Genomic DNA, 23548 nt, shown 5'->3' with positions numbered 1-23548 from the left:
TATGATCTCAAGTGAGTCCCTCATTGGTCTAGTTAGTATATGTGCATGTCAGATGATCCTACCAGCAACAGATTTTTTGCAAATGAATCACCAAGGCCATGGGAATCCAGGGGAGTTAGGTCCTTAGGTGCCTACTGGGATTTTCAAAAGACCTAACTGTAACTTTAGGCACCTAAATATCTTTTGATAGTTGGTCCAAAGTCCATTGCTCTGTTCTGAAGGTGACCGCAGTAATGCAGTGGTTAGTTTGTGTTCAATGTCATTGACCTAGGACTTTGAATATACAATTGGGTGAACTATCTATGTTACTAGTCTGCATTTGCATCAACTACAGTTAATCAATTATTTCTCCAATAGACACACTGTATGGGGAGACTTTGGCAAACCTGTAAAGTGCTTGAAACCACTATGGCTTATTGTTAAAGGTGGACTAGTCAGCAAGCTGTAAATTGGCCATTCAGCAATCTCAGGTTGACCAAGGCAGGAGGGGAGAGGGGTTTTGGGTGCCTCAGAAAGGGCAGCTTGACCCCATGTCCTTCCTGATAAGAATTGTGTTGAAGTTGCTGATACATACATTTTAAAACAGCAGGACTTACCTTCAAGAATGTTTACTGGGGTCTCAAGGCTGCAGACTCTGGAAAAACCCATACCTGGTTAATCAATAATCAGAAGGAACCTCTTGCTTGATCATTGAAACTGCTTACTTAACAAGGTTTCTTTAAGGGACATGTCATTCTATTACTAATGTATAAATAAGGGGAAAGCTTGAGATAGTTGGACTCATTTGGGGACTCCTTTGGACACTCCCTCTGGATACATCTTGCAGTCCCCACCGGCAGACGGAAGATTTGGCCACCAGAAGACTGCCGCTGTGTCACTCGAGAGCCACACTCTTGAGGGTTGGGGGTGTTTTACTAATCTTGTTGTGGATGTGTGTAAGTGCTTGAGACTAAGTAAAGTTTAGCTTTAAGTGAAAGCCCTCTTGTGTTGTCCTGTTTGTGCCAGCCATCTATCGGTCAGATGGCCGTGTCTCCTCTGATTTATTTCTTTACACCTTCTTGCACAGAGTAAGTTACCAAGAGCTTTGGGTTGAAAGAACCCTGAATAATAACACTAGAGGACAGTCATCAGAGCCATCTAGCACTCCCACCCTCCATCCTGGTCACTATCATTACTCAAGAAAATGAAAGCAGAGGTGGGGCCCTGTTTGGAATTGCGGGGAGAGATCATTCTCCCAGCCTGGACACACCCAAAGAAGACACTCACTAGACTGCCATGAGGGTTTAATGGGCAGGGCCAACAGTCCAAAGAGGAGCTGCCACTCTCTGCAGCACACTCCTTGTTCATGGCAGAATGTATTTCAGCTGCTGGCCATCCCTAAATTAATACCAGACGGGGATTTTCCACAGCTAAGAAAGAACTGCCAGGAAGTCGACAAATGAGCGAAAAGAGGTTTGAAGAGTAAGGTTTCTTCTCTTCTGATTCCTAGGAGCTGCAGGGTTGGGAAAATTTCCTCATCTCTTTGCTGTAGCCCTTCAGAGGAGACTAGCTGAAGGAAAATCTACAGGATTGCTCTTTCAGTGTTTCCTGGTCTCTGCTATCATTTATATACACATTTCTGTGGAGCGGAACAGTTCAGTTCATGATTTCTTGCATTTCCTTTTGCAGCACTAGCTACCATGCTGAGGGAATATGTTCTTCAGGGATAACCGCATGAGGAAGGGAACAAAAAATGAGCCAGTTATGGTGGTAATATGCAGCTCTATGTATCACATCCAGCTGCTTCTGGGCATTATTAATGTTTATAGAGCAGCCTCTAGGATGGCATCTGGCTTAAAATGTCATGTTGAGAAAGGAGCTGTGTCCCAGTGTTATCCTCGGCCATTTCTTCTTATATGGATATGAAGAGGATTTATCAATTTACATCTGAGTCCTCCTACCCTGTCTAAGCAGTGTACATCACGGTAAACACCACAAGATTCTTCCTACTGTTATAGTAGCAAGCCCAGGTGCAACAACATTATTCATGTACAAGAACTGATACATGCTACAGATATTTCATCTAGTGTCTCATAAATCTTATTACATACATTAACATCTAATAGCCTCTGCATTTTCAGTGAGATGACTGATAATTTATTCACAAACTTACCATTAAATCTATTGGTATTTAGATGGGTAAATCATCCCGATATAATCTTACACTGTGTTCAAAGTTTTCTGGAAAGCTGTTTAGAAATTATCCAGTGGAATAATTTGATCATTCATCCTATTAGTAGAGCATATGAGTTCAGAATTGTATCTTTTGAAATGCAAGATATGATCATTCATCCTTGAACTTTAAATGTGACTGTGTATACTAGCGTGTGCGCTCTAGGCAACAAAGCCCTGATTTACACATTTATAGGCTTATCACTTATTTGCTTTTTTATGTGTATGGGGGCATGTATGTGTTAGAAAATAGAGACTGTGGCTAATTATCATATATATAATGACCAAAATGCCACCTTGTATATCTTGTTTGACACCACTCTGTTAAAAAGTAATTTATACTCATGCTGCAATATAGAAACTGAGCAAGTAATTGTGAAACAGTCACAAATGTATGTTTTTTGATAAATGAACTGTCTTACCCTTAGTCTGTAAACAGAGAGGGTCTTAACATTGATAGTAGTTTCTCCGCTAAACAGAACACTTTTATGTGATCCTCTTATATCTTTGATCCACTCCATCAGCTCTCAGGGACACGCTAGCAGACATGCACCTTAACCACTTTACAACTAATTCTGAAACACAGCAAGAAATAAACAATATGTGACAAGCTGCCATAAGTGGATTCACTTATGTAATTTCAGTATATTACCTAGAACTCTTTGCCCCTTACCAGAGGGCAGCAAATGTCACTGAAACACTCAGGTGTTGCTAAATTATAATTCTACAACTATTGCTCAGAAAAGCTATGACTAATAAAGGCCTAGAAGAAAGAAAAATCTTTATCTGGCATCTAGCTAGAGACTTGAAAAAGGTTGTGAAAAATCCAGTCAACTTGGTAATTTAGAGCACATGCTAACCTCTGAAGGTTTTTAATATGCTAAAGCCAGACCTACTTTTATTGAATCTGACATTGAAAAAGAAGAACACCTCTCTCCTTGTAAGATGCCAAAATGATGACACAATCAATAGCAGGGCAAAGGTTGCTTACAGAACACACCCTTGAAAAGAAAAAAAAATAAAGATCTTTTTTGGATAAGCTAAAGCATTTTTCCAGACATCTGGTATGGACCTTGTTCACTCCCACAGATTTGTTGTCATGCAGAAAAGGAAAAATGGCACCATTTCAAAACAGCAATTTATTAAACAGGGTTTTATATCTTTAATTTTAAAGAATATTGAATAATTGTCACTGAAAATATTTTTAGAGACAGAATTCTAACGGACAGCTACATTTATAATTTTAATAAATTATTTTAACAAATAGGGAGTCCTTTTTACTGGCACTGTGAGCGTCCATTATTTAATGCAGCTCATTTTGGAAGACCTTTGTTCTAGGTTCTTTTCAGCTCTGAGTTATTGTTAAGAGCCAAGAGTTTTGGCAGCTGTTGCCAGCTCTGTGTGATTTGTTTAAAACAAGGGGGGAAGTTGCTTAGCAACATCACATCATACTTTTGGTACCCTACTGTATCTCACATTCCAAAATATTCTGCACATCTTCAGAATTTAAAGAGACACAGTCTAATTAAGAATAATATTTTTAAAAGTGATTTCCCCTCCTTATGTTACCAATGGTTAGAAATGAGGGGAAGAGAAAAATGGACTCTTTTATCAAATCTCACTTGAATGTTGCTGATTGTGGATTTAAAATCTTGCCACAGATCAGTAGGGAATAGAACTCCTGCTCTATGCTGCAGAGCTTCAATGAAGTTCCAATAGTCTGTAGCATCATGCAGTGGAGATGGTCCTAGATGGGCGCATGGCAGAAAACAGTTGCTGTTTTCAAAGTGCCATCAGCAAGGGGTTTGATGGGGGAATGAGTAGATAGAAAAAGGGTAATATGGTTTATGCAGGTATGTGACTTATGAACTTGTTTTCTGTGTACTGCTGCAACTTTAGAAGGCTGCTGTTTGAATGTGAATTAAATATTCTTATGATGGAAGTGTCCAGAGGGCCATATCAGAACTGGGGCCCCATTTCTGTATGAATACACAGTGGACTTTGGCCCTGTCTGAGGAGTTTACAATCTGCTGCCAATTCATGAAGCTGACTGAGTATGTTAGAGCGCAGACACAAGAAGAGATTTGCTCGTCCTTGTTTTGCTGTTTTTTCTTAATCTAACATAAGTAAGACTGGAAGTAGGGGTTTGCTCTCTGCATTCAAACAAATGTAACAGTGGAGGCTGGGAGAGAAAAGGAAGATGAGACTGGAGAGTGACAGAGTTAGAATGGAGGTTGGAAAGCATATCATAAGGAAAAAGGAAGAGAAGGGCAAAGAGAAGAATCAAGAATGGAAAGCAGGGAAACAAGTGGGGAGAACTGTAAAGACAGGAGTGAAGAGTAAGGAGGCAGGGAGTAAAGGAAAAAAGAGTCATTGGGATTGGAGGGAATCTCCTAGAAGGGAAAAATAAAACAAAGTAAGTGAAAGAGAAAATGATCTGACAGAAAAAGTGGTAATGCCAATAGATTTTTTTTAATATTATAAAGAGAAAAAGGACTATATTTTAATGTATCTATTGCTGCTGAAACACTAAAATATATGGCACGAATTCACACAATACAGTCCAATAAATCTATTCTCTTGGAAGGTTATGTTAGAAGAGTTTCCTTTTCTTCTTCCAGTTATCTTTACAAAGGTGATCACTCCTAATTCACTACTGGTTTATTTACATCCAATCGGGAATACAAATGTACACCCTAGTAATATAAAATTTTGTAGATGTACATGCAAATGGGTTATAGCCTATAAGCTTCTGGCAAATTGCCAGTGAAATAATTGTTTGTTACTGTTACTACTTGACAAAGTCTCTTTAAAAAAAAAAAAGAACAATTGCACACTAATCAGAAACACAAATACATTTCCACATTTGGAAAGTTGGTGCTTGTTAGCTGGGTATTTCACCATATAAAGCAGGGATGGGCAGTATTTGGTTGCAGAGGAGTACTAGGTTCGGGGGCCAGACAAGGCTAGGTATCACAGTTGAGTTTCTCAAATTTCTACCATTCTAATTTAAAATAACAGTGTCATGGAGTGCAGCCCTTATTGCCAGACTAGCATCTTCTCCTGGTCACTCTGGGGACTAGCTTAAGGCAGACGCCCCCATCTGTGTTCTGCACACCATCACTCCATTTCTGCTTCCATAACTGCAGTTCAACCCTCTGGGTAGGCCACCATCCACGTTTCCCCTTCCAGAAATGCATATCATGACCCTATTGTCCAGCCACTTCCCCAGTGGTGGGACACAGGCCTGCCCACCACTACTGTTCCAACACAGGGACCCTCTAAAAGCAGCCTCCTGTTGTGTCTCTAACTTCTCTCAGTACAGCTATATTTCCCTGGGCTGCTTCCTTATGGCCCCAGAACTTTCTTTGCTCATGTCAGGGCCCTCAGCTGCTCAGACACAGCAGCCAGCCAGTCGTTCCATCTTGATCCCCCCAGCCCCTGCCAGCAGCTGCTTTATCCAGGGTCCTTACAGGTCTCTCAGCCTTCCAGTGATATAGGCCTTACCCCATGCACTCCCAGCAGCAACTGACCCTACTCTGCCCAGCAATTTTCTTTTATCTGAGCCTGGTGGGCTTGGATTGGTTGTTCCCTGCAACTCCTCCCTGATTGGCTAAGCTTCATGCAGCTCTCTAGGCTGCTTGGAGGACTCACCTCTGGTTGCTCCTTTTGGGGCAGGGCATGGTAGCCCATCACACATGGGAAGAGCTCTTCTCATGAGACTTCAACTACCTCAAACCCAAATACTGTTCCATTTTTCAGATCTGACCCAGAACTAAAACTGCAGGGGGATGTAAATATCCAGTTATTAGGATCCAAACTGTGACGTTCCAATTTACAAGGAAGATAAAATTTGATGTTCCGTTTCAAGAATAAGTCAATAAGTAATTTTAGTCTAGACATCACTAATATGCATGCATATTTGCACAGTACCTGCCTGAAGAAATACCTTGCATAGGAACAGCCTTGCTAAAATAAACAAAATTAAAAAATACTTACGGCTCACCAGACCACAAACATATAACATGAAGATTTTTAAAATAAATACTCGCTATAGAAATAAACTTTTAAAAAGAAAAACCTCCTTGCTCACTAAAAGGCACCATTAAAAAAAGCAATAAAAAAATCATTTGTCTTTCAATTCTGTATAAGGAAAAAAGAAATCTGTATAGCTCTCCACTCTACAAATACTGAAGTAAGGGTTGGGACATTAGATGACATTCATTAAAGACATCTGGTGATTACTGTACACCCATCCTATATCTCTGGGCCTTCATCCTTCAATTCAACATATGTCAGTCGAGAACTGCTGGGGGCAGCAGTACACCTGTGAATAGTGAATTGCAGGACTGGAGCCTTGATTTCTAATAGTTCTTAAACTGCTTTTGAATAATAAAAGTGGAGGGGTAATGAGCAATGGAAAATGCTAAGAGTTCTTACTCCAATAATTGTCATTAACGCTTGAGCCGGTATTCTGAATCCTGTGGAGAAAACTTAATTTTAAAATAATTTAAAAATCATACATATCCATATATTTCACTGTATTTACCAGCATCAATGTTTCTGGCTAGATTCTAAGGTCAGTTGTGTGTGTAATCTATCAAAAACGCTGTATGAATCATCTCTAGCTTGTTGTCCTGCATCCCAACATATAAAATAGAAGGCTATTCAGAAGCCCTTGGTATGTAATAAACATCTTGGTCATCCAAAGTAATGAGCCCCTCTTGTCTTGTGCTAGCCAACATATTGCTGAGGAACACATAACTATTAGGTTTCATTAACCTACATTAAGACCTCTTTAGGCAATGTCAATGTGAGGAAAGTTTCAATGTCCAAAAACAACTCCATACTGTCACATGGAATGCATGGAAAATAAATTGAGTGGGAGTAAGATTCACTCCTATGTTGTTCAAACCATGGGCCATGTCAGTGGCACTGGAACAATTTGTATAATGGGGGTGCTGAAAGCCATTCAACAAAACTGTAAACCCTGAATATGATGGAAAGCACGTCAAGCACTGCTGCATCCTCAGCACTCCTAGTTCCAGCACCTCTGGGTCATGTCCTATGTTTTGCCAGTAAAACCTGCAGCAGTGCTATTTTTTCCAAAATGCCATGAAATCCACTAGTCTAGGCAATTTTAATTATAGACATAATACTTTTTTAGTGTGGGGGTTTGTGGGGAAGATAGCGAGAAACAACCAGCCTCACATTATCCAGTGTTTTAAAAAACAGAACAAGAGAAACCAAAAGGTTTTTCTGCTCAGTAGACCATGCTGAGATATGCTAATGTCTAAGGTAGGGAATGTTACCTAGGAAATCAAGCCACAGGAAAGAGAGGGTGTAGTAATAACCTTAACAGGAGGATGACTGCAAATGAAGCTTGGTATACTTGCTACAGACTGAAAAGCATTGTTCTGTAACAGTTATGCATCTTCTTTTTTTGAGTTTTCCTGTCCCTAGCTTAAAATAGTAATCGTTTTCCAAAAGAGAAAATAATACTGGAAGAGACCAAAACAATCTATTCCATCGGTGGTAAAATAAAAGAAAAATGTCTGCCAAGAAATATCTACCAAGCATTTTTTTTTTTGTTTTGTTTTGTGTTTGCCAGTTATCTTCCAGTCAGGACTGTCAAGGCTCTTAAGCGCTGTCATGGTGTTATGGGATTGCTGTTCTGAAGATCCTTTTATATTATTGTTACAGCTTCTTATCTTGCACTCAGCAACACTCATCACTCTGTGTCGGAAGCTAGTTCAGTACCTGCTGCAGCAGCATTTTATGGATGAAGATTCTGTTTAAATTTCAAGTACTTTACTTATGTTAACGAGCATGGACCTATTCTTAATGAATCATCGGAGTCATTTACTTAGTCACAGTGTAGGATAACAGCAGGTCTTTACCATGGCAGAGATAATTGCACAATCTATATAACAACTTCTGAAAAAATCCGATGAAGTGGGCTGTAGCCCACAAAAGTTTATGCTCAATTAAATTTGTTAGTCTCTAAGTTGCCACAAGTACTCATGTTCTTTTTTTTTTGAAAAACGACAGAAGTCATTTTTTATTTTGCCATATATAAAAGGAAAGAAAGCTAAAGTTTCAGAAGCCGTCCCAAGTGTCTTGTGGAAATGTAGTTCTGCATTTGAATGCAACTCTTATAAACTGATACTTCATTAGAAAATAAAATCCCTTCAGTCAAGAATGAATAAGTATAAAAGAATTACTAAGGAAGCTAAACATAGCATAACGGAAAGTAATATATGTCCTATGGTCTGAAAATCATTGTACAAAAACTAAGACAGCAACAAGCCACGATGGGAGTTTTCTCTGGGCTCTGAAGATAATTTTCAGAGATTTTCATGCACACTTTTGACCTCCTCAAGGGAATGGGGCTCTCTTGTACAAATCGTCAGCTTCTGGAACATACCCAATATGATAAGAAAATCCTGTAGCAAACAGAACAGCAAAAATTATAAAATTTCAGACCTTAAGCTAAGAGAAAAGGTAAAGCAAGGTTGAACGATCTCATCTTCTCTATGGACTGAAAACCACAAAATATTTAATTTCAAATTTCCATTTAAATTAAACAGAAATATTAAAAGATGGGCATGAATGGCAAAATTTCAGATCTACCTCTGAATTTCAAATCTCTAGTGCTCTGGAATTTTGGGTCTGTTGATTTGGTTTCAGCCAATCTCAGATTTAAACACATATGTTCATTAAACAACTCCTAAAAAAATAGTAATTTGCAGGTGCCAAATATAGGAATAGGGAATTTACAAATAGTCCTTCATTTTATACACTTCATCCTCCAAAGCATTCCTACCTTTGAATATTTTCTTTTCCTGAACAAAAAAATTATTTTATATGATCACAAAAAATTGAGGTTGAATTATTTTACCCATGTATCAAAGACAATTGTGCAACCTCTGGAAAATAGGATGATGCAAAGGAATGCACAAAGAATCTGAAAGAAAATGCAAAGCAACTGAAAATATTTCTGGCTCATATTCAAGAGTAAATGACAATTATGAAAGAAGGTTGTACGAAAGGTTTCCTGACCTCACAAATGACATTATAAGCAATGATGACAAATGTGTGGAAACCATAATCATGAAAGTTCAAGGATAAAACTAGAATTATAGACAGATACAGGGGCAGAAAATACCTACTTAGTTATCTAGTCTGATCCACCATATTTTGCAGGACTAAATAAGATGGGGAAATTGTAACATAAAGGCCCATTGGCGGTTCACTACCCTGTCAGCAACTTTTTTCAGGCCTACACCTAACACAGTCTTGTCATGATATATCCCCAAAAGACGGCATGTAATATGTCATTGGAAAACTCATAACCCACTGATCACTAATATTTTTGTGTGCTGTATGTACAGGTAACATAGGCAAGATTACAAAACATATGCTAAAATCATATAAAATGTGAGCCAGGTGAGATATAAAATACCCCACCCCAGACAAAGGAATGTGGTTCCCTCTGCTTAAATGTGTCTCTGATATAAATTAGGTGATATGTGACCAAGGACAAAGAAGAGCACATTTACATGCAAGGTAAGCAAAGCCATCATGAGAGCAAGTGGGGAAAGACAAATACTTCACAATATCAGAGGATAGAGACTGCAGTGCTTCAGGAGCCTGACTTTTGAAGCAGGGTCAATGAACTTTGGGAAGGCAGCATGGCTTCTACAGCTCAGTAGGAAAGAGATGGTTGGGCTGGGCTTACTTGTCCAAGGATACATTTCAAAGGTTTATTGGACTATAAAACGAAAGGTGAGAGAACCCCATAGTTATCCATCACCTGGGGGATTTGAGGGGCCACAGCTCTTGGAATCACAAAACATTGGATCCTTCAGCCAAGGGGGTAGACGCCTCTGGGAACTGGAGATGTGAGAAACCTGCTTAGGCAAAGATTGTACTTGCTGAAATTAAGTTGAAGTCTCAGAAGCATATTTTTACTTTTGCTTATTTGTAACCATTTCTATTTTTATTAATTATATTTGATATCACTTCAACCTATAACTTTGTTTAATGAAGTTGTTTTACTTTTACTATAACCCAGCTCAGTTCTGTGATTGAAGTAAGAGTGTTGGTCAAGCCCCAGTCAAGTTAACAAGCTGCACTGTATTATCTTTTTAAAGGAGCAATGAATGTAATGACTTCTGTGAGTGCTCCTGGAGAGGGCTGGATGCTTCAGGGAGACATCTTTGGGGAACTTGGGAGTTGGGTTCACTGTTAGCTGCAAGGCAAGGTTTGGATTGGCAGAATACTGAAGAATTTGCTGACAAGGCAGACAAGCTGGTGTGTCAAAGTTGTCACAGTTTAGCAGTAGCTAAACTCTCACATGCTGAGGGCCTCACAGTAGTGGGAACCCCAGCAGAAGGTTTTGGGGAAATACTGATAAATATTATGAAGTACCATGTTAACACTTCCATAATAGAGATGGGATTTTCAAAATTGTTCAGTGCTTGCCTAACTCTGCTCCAACTGAAGTCAATGGTAAAATGGTAAAATTCCCATTGACTGCAAGGGGAGCAAGGTTAACCCAATGCACTTAGCACTTATGCAAAAATCATAGTTAATTAAGAGGGAAGAGTGGAAACTCTGTCAATGAGCAGTGGGAAAGATCCTCAGATGATGTAAATATCATAGTTCCACCTCGTGAGGTCCTGCTCTAGGGACTTTAAATTATATTTTAAATATACCACATTTCTTTAACCTTCCCTGGAAGCTCCTGAATGTATGAACCATAACTATAAGAATTAACCAAATTGTTCTATTTTCTGATCATCTGTCCTGACAGAAAATTTGATCTAATACAAGATTTTTTTTTGTATATTCAATTATTTTTCACCTAGTATTAGTACTGTTATCAAGGATAACAGTCTTTATCTCTACTTGTTGCTTTAAAAATATTTAAATGCTTGACTCCTGTTTATAAGGCAGTATCTCTTTACATAGTTTGTGAACCCTCTAAGGCTGCTCACTGTGTTCTATGATCCAGAAGCTGAGAGAAATCAGCCAGAGCAGTATTATGTACAGTATGTAGCTAGTTCTTGCATTGTTTATGTACATTTAGTAAGCACAGTTATTTAGGCCCTAACTGTGTCTTTGTTGTTTCTTCATATTATTTTTATTTTTTAAAAGGAAGACACATCAGACCCTTACAGTTTTCACAAATGTAAAGGAATTCAGTACAGATAACCTTTCTTCGTAGGGCATATTCAGATCTGTCAGTTTTGTTGCTTTTTTTGAGCTTTCTTAATCTCTCAGCCTCTTTTTTTAATGTGGGAAGATTGATGGACTGACTGACTTCAGTTGGACTACGTACCTTGGTAGGTAGGCATTACATTAGAAAGACCTTGAGGGACTGAGCTTTAGAATTTACTATACACAGTATCAGGGCCGGTGCAAGGATGTTTCTTGCCCTAGGCGAAAATTCCACCTTGCGCCCCCCCCAACCCTAACCCTGATGCGCCCCGCACCCCCATGGCAGCTTCCCCCTCCACCCTGAGGTGTCCCCCTTGTGGCAGCTCCCCACCGGCCACCTTCTGTCCTGAGGCACCATCCCTCCCCAGCTCATCCCTGCTCTGCACACGAGCACCCCGAGCACTCCATCGCTGCTTCACTTCTCCCACCTCCCAGGCTTGTGGCGTCTAAGCTAATTGGCTCCGCAAGCCTGGGAGGTGGAAGAAGTGAAGCAGCTCACCCCTGCCCCACCTTCATTGTCTCCAAGAGACATGGCTTTATATTAAATACACATCACAGAAATGAATATCATTTTTATAAAGACAACATACTATAAACTCATTTTTATGTATCATTACTTTCCTGAGGTTTCCAGTCAAAAATAGGTTAAAACTAACTAGAATCTTTCTTCGCATAACACATCTATAGGAAAGACAAAGACTATGGGTCTAGTCCCCTCTTACTGACATTAATTTTACAGTATAACTGCACTGGCTTCAGCAGAGACACTTTTGAATTACATCAGCATATTACTAGTTCACCATAAGCATTCAATAGCCATCATTACAACTGATTTATTTTCAAACTTTAATTAAGAGGAAGCCAATTTACTTGTCAAATTCAAAAGACTGAAAAAATATGTATCAGTTATGTTTAAGTTTGTTCACACATTCCTTTTCTTTCAGTGTGTGTAGTTTTGCATTTAGCTGATGTTGTTTTATACCAGTATATCTATTATACAGAAACTCTGAAAGTTACTTCATACAGATCTTGGTCATGAATATGAGATTATTCATGGATGCATCTTTTTGGATATACCTCTTTAATTATTATTAATGTAGCACCAAAAGTGTGCAATATACTTCACATCCAGTTAAGACAAGGTTCCTGCCACAAATATTTTACAGTCTCATCAAACACATAGGTAGCAAGAAGGGGAGGAGACGAACCATGTTCAGTCACTGTTTGTTGCCTCAGCTGTTTAGATTCTTCTACTTAGTCTATTTTTGCAAACACTTTGAAGGGACAGCTAGGTTTGGGGGAGGAAGGATCATCCTTGAGTTGGCAGCAGGATATCTAGGATGAGATGTTGGATGTGTACATCTGAATAGACAGAGATTGGGGTGGAAAAGAAGATCTGTCAGGTATCCACATAAGGGTACAAGCTAGAACAGGTTAGGTTCCAAGAAATAAGTTATAGAGGAAGAAAAGGAGATGGCCAAGTAGAGAGTTCTGAAAGATTCTGGAGTACTGGGAGGAGAACTGACAATGCAGAGAGAGGGATAAGATAAGGGGCAAGAGAGATCTATGATCAGCAAAAGAGAATACACATCTTGGGCCATGTCATTTCTTTGGCTATGTCAATTCAAAGAGAGATTATATTTTTACCATTTACAATGTAAGGAAAAACAAGCCCTCATCTGTACAAATTATTTTAGGTTATGTTGTTAAAAATGAATCAATGAAATTAGCTGAAAGAGCTCCACAATCCTCAACTTCCTCAATTATCAAAACACATTAAATAAGAGTTCATAGAGTAGTCTCTTTAGTATTGAGAGAAACAATACATACTTTCACTCAAGATATCAAAGTATCTTTATTTATTCCTCTAACTGTATCTCTGACTGCACCACTTCCTCTCAGGCTAGCCAGGATTGCATTTGGTTCAGTGTATGACAAAAACTAGAGATGTGAAAGTCCTATTAGGTGATTTGGTCATTGTCCAGCCTCCCACCCCAACCTGCACTGCAGACTGTTTAGTGCTCCCAGAATCATATGAAGTGGCAGAGGCAGCACTGCTTATTTTAGGGCATATTTGAAAAGATCACTGCAAACATGCCTTTTGGGGAGATTGGAGAAGAGGAGTGCATACACAATTTCGCCTAATATTTTTGTTCTTCTATATACACATTCCTCTATAAGGAGGACAAACTATCACTAATTTTACTGTATAGATTATCAAAACACAAAGAAAAGGCATAGCAAGCTTGAAATAGCCTACATCCCTTTTTTGACCTTTCCTAATCTCCAGCTGCATAGAATCTGAACCCATTCTCCCCACAAACCAATGTGATGTAGTGCCACCTGGCAGGCAGTGAAGTCTTTTTCATCTGAGTTTTTCATCTCAGGTAAGGTTTCCTGCTGCTGCTGGCTTTGGCAGAAAGCTCTGGATTTCCTCCTTGATGTTTCTGTTCAATATTATACTTCCAGTGGTTTAGCTTTGCCTATCATTGGAATTTAAAAAAGCAGAAGGAAAGACACATCTTTTTATTAAAGGTTGACCCTATGCTTTTTTTGCTCTTTTCTGTAATTTTTTTTAAATACTCCTTCACATCGTTTTATAAAATTAAACACAAATTGTTAAACAACAAAGAAATAGTTTGGAACAAAATGCCCGCTTTTATAGGGGACTATAGCTCAGAGCCTACTATAAGTAGCTCTGGTTTTTAAAAGAATATAGTTAACACTAAAATTTGATCTCCAAAGCTTAGTTCAGAGATTTGGTTTATTTGAGTGTTTTAGCCAAAGCTTTTAAGAAACGGGTTTTGTATATGTGAGTTAACTGTACTGACTACCAGCTATTAATTCTTAGGCCCCCATCCTCCAAAGTGCATCATGCGAGCAGACCCTTGCACCCACATGTAGCCCCACTTAGTTTTACTGCTGAAACCCATAGAAGTCCAACCAAGAAGATCACACCTTACAAGATCGAGACCCTTAAGTGTTTGACAATCACTCAGTAGACCATGGGCCATGCTGTGAATAAATAACAAAGGATAATATTGGACTCTGTTCCTAGTGAACAGAAACTGTCAAAGGGCTGCCATTCTTACAAAGTTATATTTAACAGCAACAAGACATATCTTCATCATTTGTTCCTCTGGGAATTTTCTGAAGGTTAAGCTCATTGGATGAGAATAATACAAACTATTCTAGGTCTTTGATAGGCCTGCAATTTTGAGATGCAGCCAGCATGTGATATTGAGGCTGTTTTATTGTGATAAAGTACATTTATTCAGAAGTTATTATTTGTTTCCAGTGGTGCAAAGAATGTGTTAGACTCTGTAATCAGAGTTACCAATACGAAATAACACTGCTGACAGACTTAAATGAATTCTGGGACCTAGAGGTATCTTTTGTGCTTTGCCTACAGAACTCCACCTTCTTAATAATTAGAGCTAGCTAGTGTGACCGAGTTCCTCCTCTGCTTTGGTGGGTCCTGCACTTATAGGCAGATTTTGCTTGCCTCAGAGATTCATGGCAGCTCTCAATTTGGCCACTTTTGCTAGTGGCTCAAACCTGCCATCCACTCAGCTAACCTCATCACTGGTCAGCATGATGGAAACAGAGAACAATCCCTGCAGTCTCTGCGTCCCACCTAGTGGATCAGGGACAGGCCATATCCCTTTCCAATTTAGACCTTCCCTTCTGGTGTTTCTCACAGACCAGGTCAACTCCTCCTGTGTTCGGGAATGGGGGGGATGAAGAGGGGAACCCAGGCCCACCCTCTACACCAGGTTCCAGCCCAGGGCCCTGGGGATAGCAGATGTCTATAATGTTCCCTATATCAGCTGTGTGACAGCTATAACTCCCTGGGTTACTTCTCCAGGGCCTTCCCCAGCACCTTCTTTATCCTCACTGCAGGATCTTCCTCCTGAAGCCTGATTACACTTGAACTCTTCACTCCTCCAGCAGCACACCTTCTCATTCCCTGCTCCTTGCACAGACCCCTACTAACTGATGGGAGGTCCTTTTTAAACCAGGTGTCCTGATCAGCCTGCCTGCTATAATTGATTTGAGAAAGTTCTTACTGACTCCAGGTGTCCTGATTAGCTTGCCTGTCTTAATTGGTTCTAGCAGGTTCCTGATTGCTCGAGGGCAGCCCCTGTTCTGGTCACTCAGGGAACAGAAAATTGTTCATCCAGTGACCAGTATATTTGCCTTCTACCAGCCTCCTGTATGCCACTAGTCTGAGTCTGTCACACTACACAGGCAATTGTCCTTCTCACACAAACTGTGACCATCAGAATATTGCAGGGTTGCATGTGTTTTGTTTCTTAATTATCTTGAAACAATTTAACCTGGAGAATGACATAGTTAAAGTAGCCCTGTGCACATGAACAGACAAGTCTCTCATCAGATATAAAATATACTACTCTAATTTTGAGTCTGTCCTGTGAAATTTTGAGTATCTCCTGCAAGGCTCTCAGCACACTCAACTTCAAGAGAAGTTGAAGAAAGTCAAGGTTGTTCCACCCCTCCCAGAACTGGACTGAAAATATTGTCATTTTGGAAGGATTTCTTCTCCAGTGAGTTAATGCCTATGGGACATGAAGTCTGATTCACTGCCACAATTAGTATATTTGCTTCTATTTCATGACAGGAAACCAATAGGATCATAGCGTTTATTTTATATGTCAATTTGAGAATCAGACTAAGATCACCTCTGGCCATTCTAGCTGTTCTAAGAACAATAAGACCGTGTAAAAATGGACTGAGAGTGTAAGTTTTCTTTGAGAACTCAAGCATAGCCGCCCTCTCATGAAATATAGTCCTAAATAGCTCTGAGAAGCAATATCACTCCAATGTTTCACTTGTGGTTATAGTCACCAAGTTTAATTAGCTACTGTTCTGAGCAAAGCTGGAAAAAAACCCTCTCAAGTTAATTTACCACATTAAACCAATGGACTGAGTTCTACACGTTATTCAACTCATGAGCAAACCTGCTGTCCTACCGTTGACATATACTGTATTTATGATTAAATTCAGCATGAAATAGGCATACTGTAATGTTTAGCAGGATTTAATGTTTTAAATTCCCTTCCTTTCACACTCACTACTGAAAATACTTTTGAACATAAAATTGTAAAACAACCGTTAATCAATAAAAATCACAATTTGTCTTACTGAATTGAGCATAGTAAAAAAGAAACCGCTCTGTCAGCAAGTATTCAGTTTGTAATTGCACAATGCAGTGTTGTCTTAATTAGTGTCATTTAATCATTTTTGGTTCAGCACATTTGTTTCTCAATGTGTTTGATTCATATTACTACAAGATAATTCATTATCACCTCCCTTAACTTTATTTTAATTTATTTCTTTAATTACAGTACATCGCTGTGGCAAGTATACAACTTCAAGGCAATTAACTCCTATATTCTAGTTTACATTAAAATAAAGTATACACTTAAGATGCATTGATCATTTTCCTTATGTTTTCCTCTACAGCTAAATCGTGTTATGTTCTGATACATCTAGCCAAAAGGTTGCCATTAAATAAACAACAATAAAAATATACTCCGTTAAATACTACTTGTAGGTGATAGGCATAATAATGATTAAACATTTGCTTACCTTTGGTTTATCGTGTCTGCTAAATGTAAGTGAGATTGTCAGGTTGCTCACATGAAAACAAAAAAAAAAATTGTATTGATTACAGGGACTAACATAACAGTGCCCTAAATAACCAGTATTGATGGTGAAGAGTAAATTCATTCAGGTATATGTTGTTTCAAGTGATCAAACTTTATATTCATTTGCTTCTAAGGCAGAGTTTCATAAGTGAGGCTTTTGGTGGTCATGGATCTTTTACTGCACTGCATCCACAGGAAAAAAATACCACTACCTCTATATCAATTATGTATTGGAAGTGTAATAGCTCATTCAGGGCCTGATCTACAGTCTATTTAAGGCAATGAGAATCCTTTTATTGACTTCAGGCCCCTAAGGGGTTGGAGGAAAGGAAGTAGTGTATTTTACATTTCCATTCAGTTTCAGGTACAGATGGCTTTTTGGGGGAGCGGGGGAAGTATCCTTAATCAATGCCATTCCTTAGATCCTACTTGATGCACAAGCCTAGTGAAAGGATGTGTCCTATGACTGAAAGAAAGGGAAAGTCAGTGTAGAGAGATGTTTATGAAAGATTGTGATTTGGAGATGCTCCCTCATAAGGGACAGTGTTGTGAGTGTGAGAATTTGGAGATGTGGCCTGAGAGGGTTTGGGAATACACCTCTGCCCCGACAGAACGCTGTCCTCTGGAGCCAAAAAATCTTAACGTGTTGTAGGTAAAACTGCATTATATCAAACTTGCTTTGATCCACTGGAGAGCGCAGCCCTTTCCCGTGCCCTCCGGAGCGCTGCTTTACCATGTTATGTCCAAATTTGTGTTATATTGGGTCACTTTATATCGAGGTAGAGGGGCACTGCATGGATCTGTGTAGCAGCTCACTACAGAAGCTCTCCAGTTTGTTTTATTAAAGTCTTCCTCCTTTCTCATTCACTGGTTTGTTATTTAATGAACCTCTAGATCATTACAGTTTGTAAAAAAAACAAGAGTCAAAATATTTAATTGCCAGAAAAGAGGAAGAACTCTAGAACAACCTGAACCTGTCAGTAGCAAAATGGTCACTTCAGGACTACAGCTTTCTACCTCTTCTGGATTTAAAAGCCCAACTGCCAGAGGAAAATATGCTGAGCTAGGTCCCTGAAGGCTTCATTATTTATGTGGATATGCATTTTCTGTGAGAAAGAAATAATTTTTCATTTACTATAATCTTTTGGAGCAATGATCTTGGCCCATCTCATAGCCAAAGAAAAATTCTGCAAATCCTTGGCCAAATCTAGCAGGAGTACTAGTGCCATGTGATTCACTGATTAATGATTTTTTTTTAATCTAAAATGTATAATCTGTGGTTCTTATCTACTGGAGAACAACTACTACAATATACATTATAAAGGAAAACAAGCAACTCTTACTATGGTAACACTATTTAATACCACTTCTTACACTAAACAAACTTCTTCAATTGATAGGATTGTGAAATTTTGCTTATGTAGATAGATCTTCATTTATAACAATGTCTCTTTTATTAAAGTTCTTTAAATAATTTGCTCATTCACAAATGGATATGTAGATTGGCACCTAGTAAAGAGTAAGGAACCAGCACAACAATGTGGTAGCAAGACTTAAATAGAAAAAAACAGGATGGTATTTACAATTGTAATGAAATATGCCCATCTCCCGCTTATTGCCCAATCAAAACTCTTTATTTAGATCAATAGGAGTTAGATTAAAAATTGTTACTAGAGCTTGTTGAAAAACAGACACAAATGTTTTGTACATTTGTTGCAGAATTGTATATTCCCTTCTTTCCAAATGTTGTTGAAATGCAAAAAACATTGAACAGCTCTATGTATTATATAGAGGCAAGCTTCATGCCTTTTGAGGTCATTCAGTGTCAGTGTGCATCCTGCACTTCACGTTATTTACACTATACATTATTTTGACTTTATTTTGTTGCAAGGTACTCCCCACCCCCAAGTCTTCAAGTACTTCAGTTAAGAAACAGAAAGGAAAAACACCAGTCCCAAATGTGTAGTTTTATATTCAAGTAATCCACTAGTTTTATTAATAATTCACTGTTAGTAATTTAACAAGAGTGGTTATTAGGTACCTAGTTAACTTATAGAGAGAGCATTTTAATTCAGGTCAATCTATCAATCTAACCTAAAATCCACTCCCTCCTCCCATTGTCAGCTCCCTCACCCTGGATATTCTATTCGTTTTCTTAAAGCTACAGGAACACATCTCCTTTTTTTTATGTATTTAAAATAAATTTATTCATATATACACACACACACTAGAATTATAACAGCTTTCTATAAGTCTTAAAGGGTTCATTTGAATTATGTCATTTTAATGCTTTTGCTGCTCTTATTGCTGTACTATATCATTTCTTCTTTGAATAAAAGATTTATCATCTACTCACATTATTAGTCATGATATCATAAGATTGGAGTGCTACCTCTTTTTTAATAGTGGCTATCCGAGCGTAATTTCTACCAATGTAAATACATATTGTATCATCCTGTTTCAAGTAGAGTAGTTTATGTGATCCTCTCTCATAATAATTCTTTTCATATAAACTTGACTGATATTTATACTTATTCCTTTTCTTATATCCTTCTTCAGAAAACATAAATAATCTGTTTCTAAGCTTTTTTAAAATAACTTTGCAGGTGATAAATCTTTTTGTAATGGTGATGTTCTATAATTCAATAATGCCAAATATAAATCAGTATGTATTTCTTCAGCTGTTGTAATAATCTTTTTTATTATTTTAACACCATTTTCTACTAGCTGATTAGATTGAGTAACACAGACCTGATGTAATATGATTGAAATCATACGCTATGGCAAAACTTTTAAATTATTGACTGTGAAATTGATGCCTGTTATCAATCATTACATATTGGGTTTGCCATGCCTTGCAAAAATTGATTTAATTTTATTAGTGACTTCTTTGGCACATGTGTTTTCTAGTATACATATTTCAGGAAAATGTGAAAAATAATCAGGAACTATGACACATGCATGTCCTTTATATTCAAATAGATCTAAACCTAATTTAGACCAAGGTCTTAAGTTTTTCTTAAATAAATATCATAAGTTGTTTTGACTGAGTATTTCTGAATTTTGACATATGTCACATTCTTTTATATAATTCTCTAGCTTTTGGTTTATGTGTGGCCAATACAGGACCTCTCTTGCTCTACATTTACATTTTTCTATGTCTAAATGTCCCTGATGTATGTGCTTCAATCTCTGCTGTTACCCTAAAAGAATTACTACTCTATTACCTTTAAACAGAATTCCTTCAATTTCTGATAAGTCTCGAGTATGTGGCTCTGGTATTTTTTTTTATTATACTATTTTTCAATAGCTGTAATAACCCTTTGTAAATTCTCATCCTGTCTAGTTGCTTGTACCATTTCTTCCCATACTCTATCTGATACAAGAAACTTTTAAAGGACATCTATATGTACCACATCATCATCGTCTTTTTCTTCAATTACCGTGGTTACATCATAAGCTCTAGAAAGAGCAGCAGCAACAATTAATGATTTCTGTGGCTGGTACTCTAATTTAAAACCATATAAATATAACTTAAAAAATGATCAGCTGATATGTCTGTTGTGTTCCTTTTTGAAATATTAACCAATGCTTTATGATCTGTTTCTGCCAGTACAGATCTACCAGATATAAATGTGAAACATTCTGTACGCAAAAACTGATGCCAAAGCCTCTTTTTCTATTTGAGCATATTGACATTCAGTTTTTGACTTAACTCTAGATGCATAAGCAACTGATTTCCATTGATCACCATACTTTTTGTAATAGAGCTACTGCTAGGTCTTTTCTGGATGAATTTTAAGGCAATTTTGTAAGTCAGTTGCTATCAAATGGTTTTAATATTGGAGATGTTTTTATTAGTTGCTTAAGATGCTTATATTCTTGTTGATGGTGACAGACCCATTTCCACTGATTATTTTTACAAAGCAAAGCCCTTAAAATTGTTGTTTTTCTGCTAGGTTAAGGATGTATTTTCCTGCAAAACTTAACCAGACCACCCAAAAATTTCTGTAATGACTCCTTCTCTTTTGGGAAAGCAATATTACCAATATCTTGTATTCATTTTGGATCAACCTGTAATCCCTGAATGGTCAGTTTTTCTACTAGAAACATTAATTCTTACACTCTAAATTTAACTTTTTATATTGTTAAGTTTCAATCTGCTTCTTTTTGCTCTAGATGCTGCTCTTCTAAATTTCTTCCCCATATTATTACATCATTTATGTATTCTTGTGTGTCATCTATATTTTACAAACATCATTTGTACTGTTCTATAAAATACTTCTGGAGATGAACATAATCCAAAAGATAGTCTTTTAAAAACAATAACGTTCAAAAGGTGTGTTAAACTTACCTAACAATTGACTTTCTTGCTTCAATGGTATTTGAAAAATCATGCAGAGCATCTAAAGAAGAAAACTATTCTGCTCCTGACATTTGTCCAAATATTTCTTTTCTGATAGGTATTTTTAAATGTTTCTTTTAACATACTTATTTAACTCTTTTGGATCTACACATAAGTACAAGGATGCACCTTTCCTTTCTACTATTACTAATGAATTCACCCACTCATTTGGCTGTTCCATTCTTTTAAATTATATCTACATTAACGAACCTTCCCAATTCTTTTTGTATGCTATTTATTAAAAGCTAAGGGCATCTTCTACTTGCATGTATAAGTATTTTGTTTCATTTAACAATATTTTATACATTGTATCTAATTTATCATTGTCAGTGAATTACTCTTTAAATTGATGTTCTGTTTCCAGTGTTTCAGGATCCCAAATAGTTTGAATTCTATTAATTAGAGTTAGTGCTAAAAACATGTTTGTAAACCTGGAATAGAAATACCTTGTCCCTTACCTGCTACAAATTATATGGTCTCTAAATTATCTTTAACTATGACCTGTAATTTATAAATACCCATAATAACATTTTTTCACCACTATAAACTTGTAAATTAATATGTATTTTTTCTCTTACTACAGGTTTTACTTTTAGAAATTTTATAATTTCCTCTGAAATTACATTATCCTGTACACTACACAAATTAGACTATGCAGTTCACAAACTGTTTCAAAATACTCCCAAATAAATTTTCTTCATCTGTAATGTCACCTCTGTATTCCTTATTTGAGATCTTCTCTGAGATTTTAGAATTTTGAACTAAATATATATTTCTATGTTTTCCCAGACTTCTCTGTTTACTTATTTCTGGGAAATGATTCTGTTTCTTGCAGATACAGCAAGTTTGACCATATGCTGGACATTGTCTAGGTTGGTCTCTCCTTCCACATCTAGAACATTCTTTCATATGCTCATTTGTTTTAATTTTAATATTTTCACTCCGTTTTCTTCCATATACTTGTTCTAACTTGTTCTTATTGAATGTATATTCACATCAGTTTGTTTTCTTTCTAAAATGTGCAATCATTGTTCAGGAGTTTGGCAAATTCTCATTCTCATTTTTTCAAATTTAGATCTGTCTTTTGTCAAAGTTTCTTCCTTATACTGATATCTTTTATACCCATTACAGTTTGCTTTCTTATTGACTGGAAATTGTGTGTCTGACTTCATCTCTTTAGATTGTTTAAAAAAAAGATCCAAAAGTCTCTTCCTCTATTTGATTTCTTGAGTGAAACTGAGATCTTTTAGACATTTGATTTCTTTTTGGTAAACTGTATTTCTTAATTAAAAAAAAATACAAACTCAGTCCGCTCGTTCTCTATTACACTTACATGAATTTTATAATGAAATTGCTTCAGCACATGCAATGGCAATCTTTTGTTCACCTTCCTTCTGAGTAGATCCCGATGCCCTCAAAAACTAATTAAATTCTTGTTTGAACCTGCAGCATTTCTCAACATTTTTAGAAATATGGGAACTCTTAACTGACCCATCTTATTTCATTCAAACTTTTTAACTTCTCAGCTACCTTCAGTTCAGGTTGTTTTTTGTTTTTGTTTTTGTTTCAACATCTTCCAGTTCTTTTTATCACTTACCCACTCCTGGTACCATGTGGTGGTCTATATTCAAGTAATCCACCTTAATAACAATTCATTGCTAATAATTTAACAGTGTTTATTTGACACAGTTAAGATATACACAGAGCATTTTATCTCAGATCAATCTATCTGTCTAACCTCAGACAGGCTGCTTCCTCCCTGTCAGCTAGCACACCCTGGATAGACTATTCATTCTGTTAAAGTCACAGTAACACTACACCACAGACTTATAAACTACAACCCCAGATCTGCAATGATATGCAAGTGCATTCCCACACCTGCATTTAAACCTGGTCTACACTATGCGTTTAAACTGAATTTAGCAGCGTTAAACCGATTTAACCCTGCACCCGTCCACACAACGAGGCCCTTTATATCGATATAAAAGGCTCTTTAAACCAGTTTCTGTACTCCTCCCCGACGAGAGGAGTAGGG

This window comes from Chelonoidis abingdonii, chromosome 5 (genome assembly GCF_003597395.2).
Source record: "Chelonoidis abingdonii isolate Lonesome George chromosome 5, CheloAbing_2.0, whole genome shotgun sequence".
Classification (NCBI taxonomy): Eukaryota; Metazoa; Chordata; order Testudines; family Testudinidae; genus Chelonoidis; species Chelonoidis abingdonii.
This window is presented reverse-complemented; position numbering follows the sequence as displayed.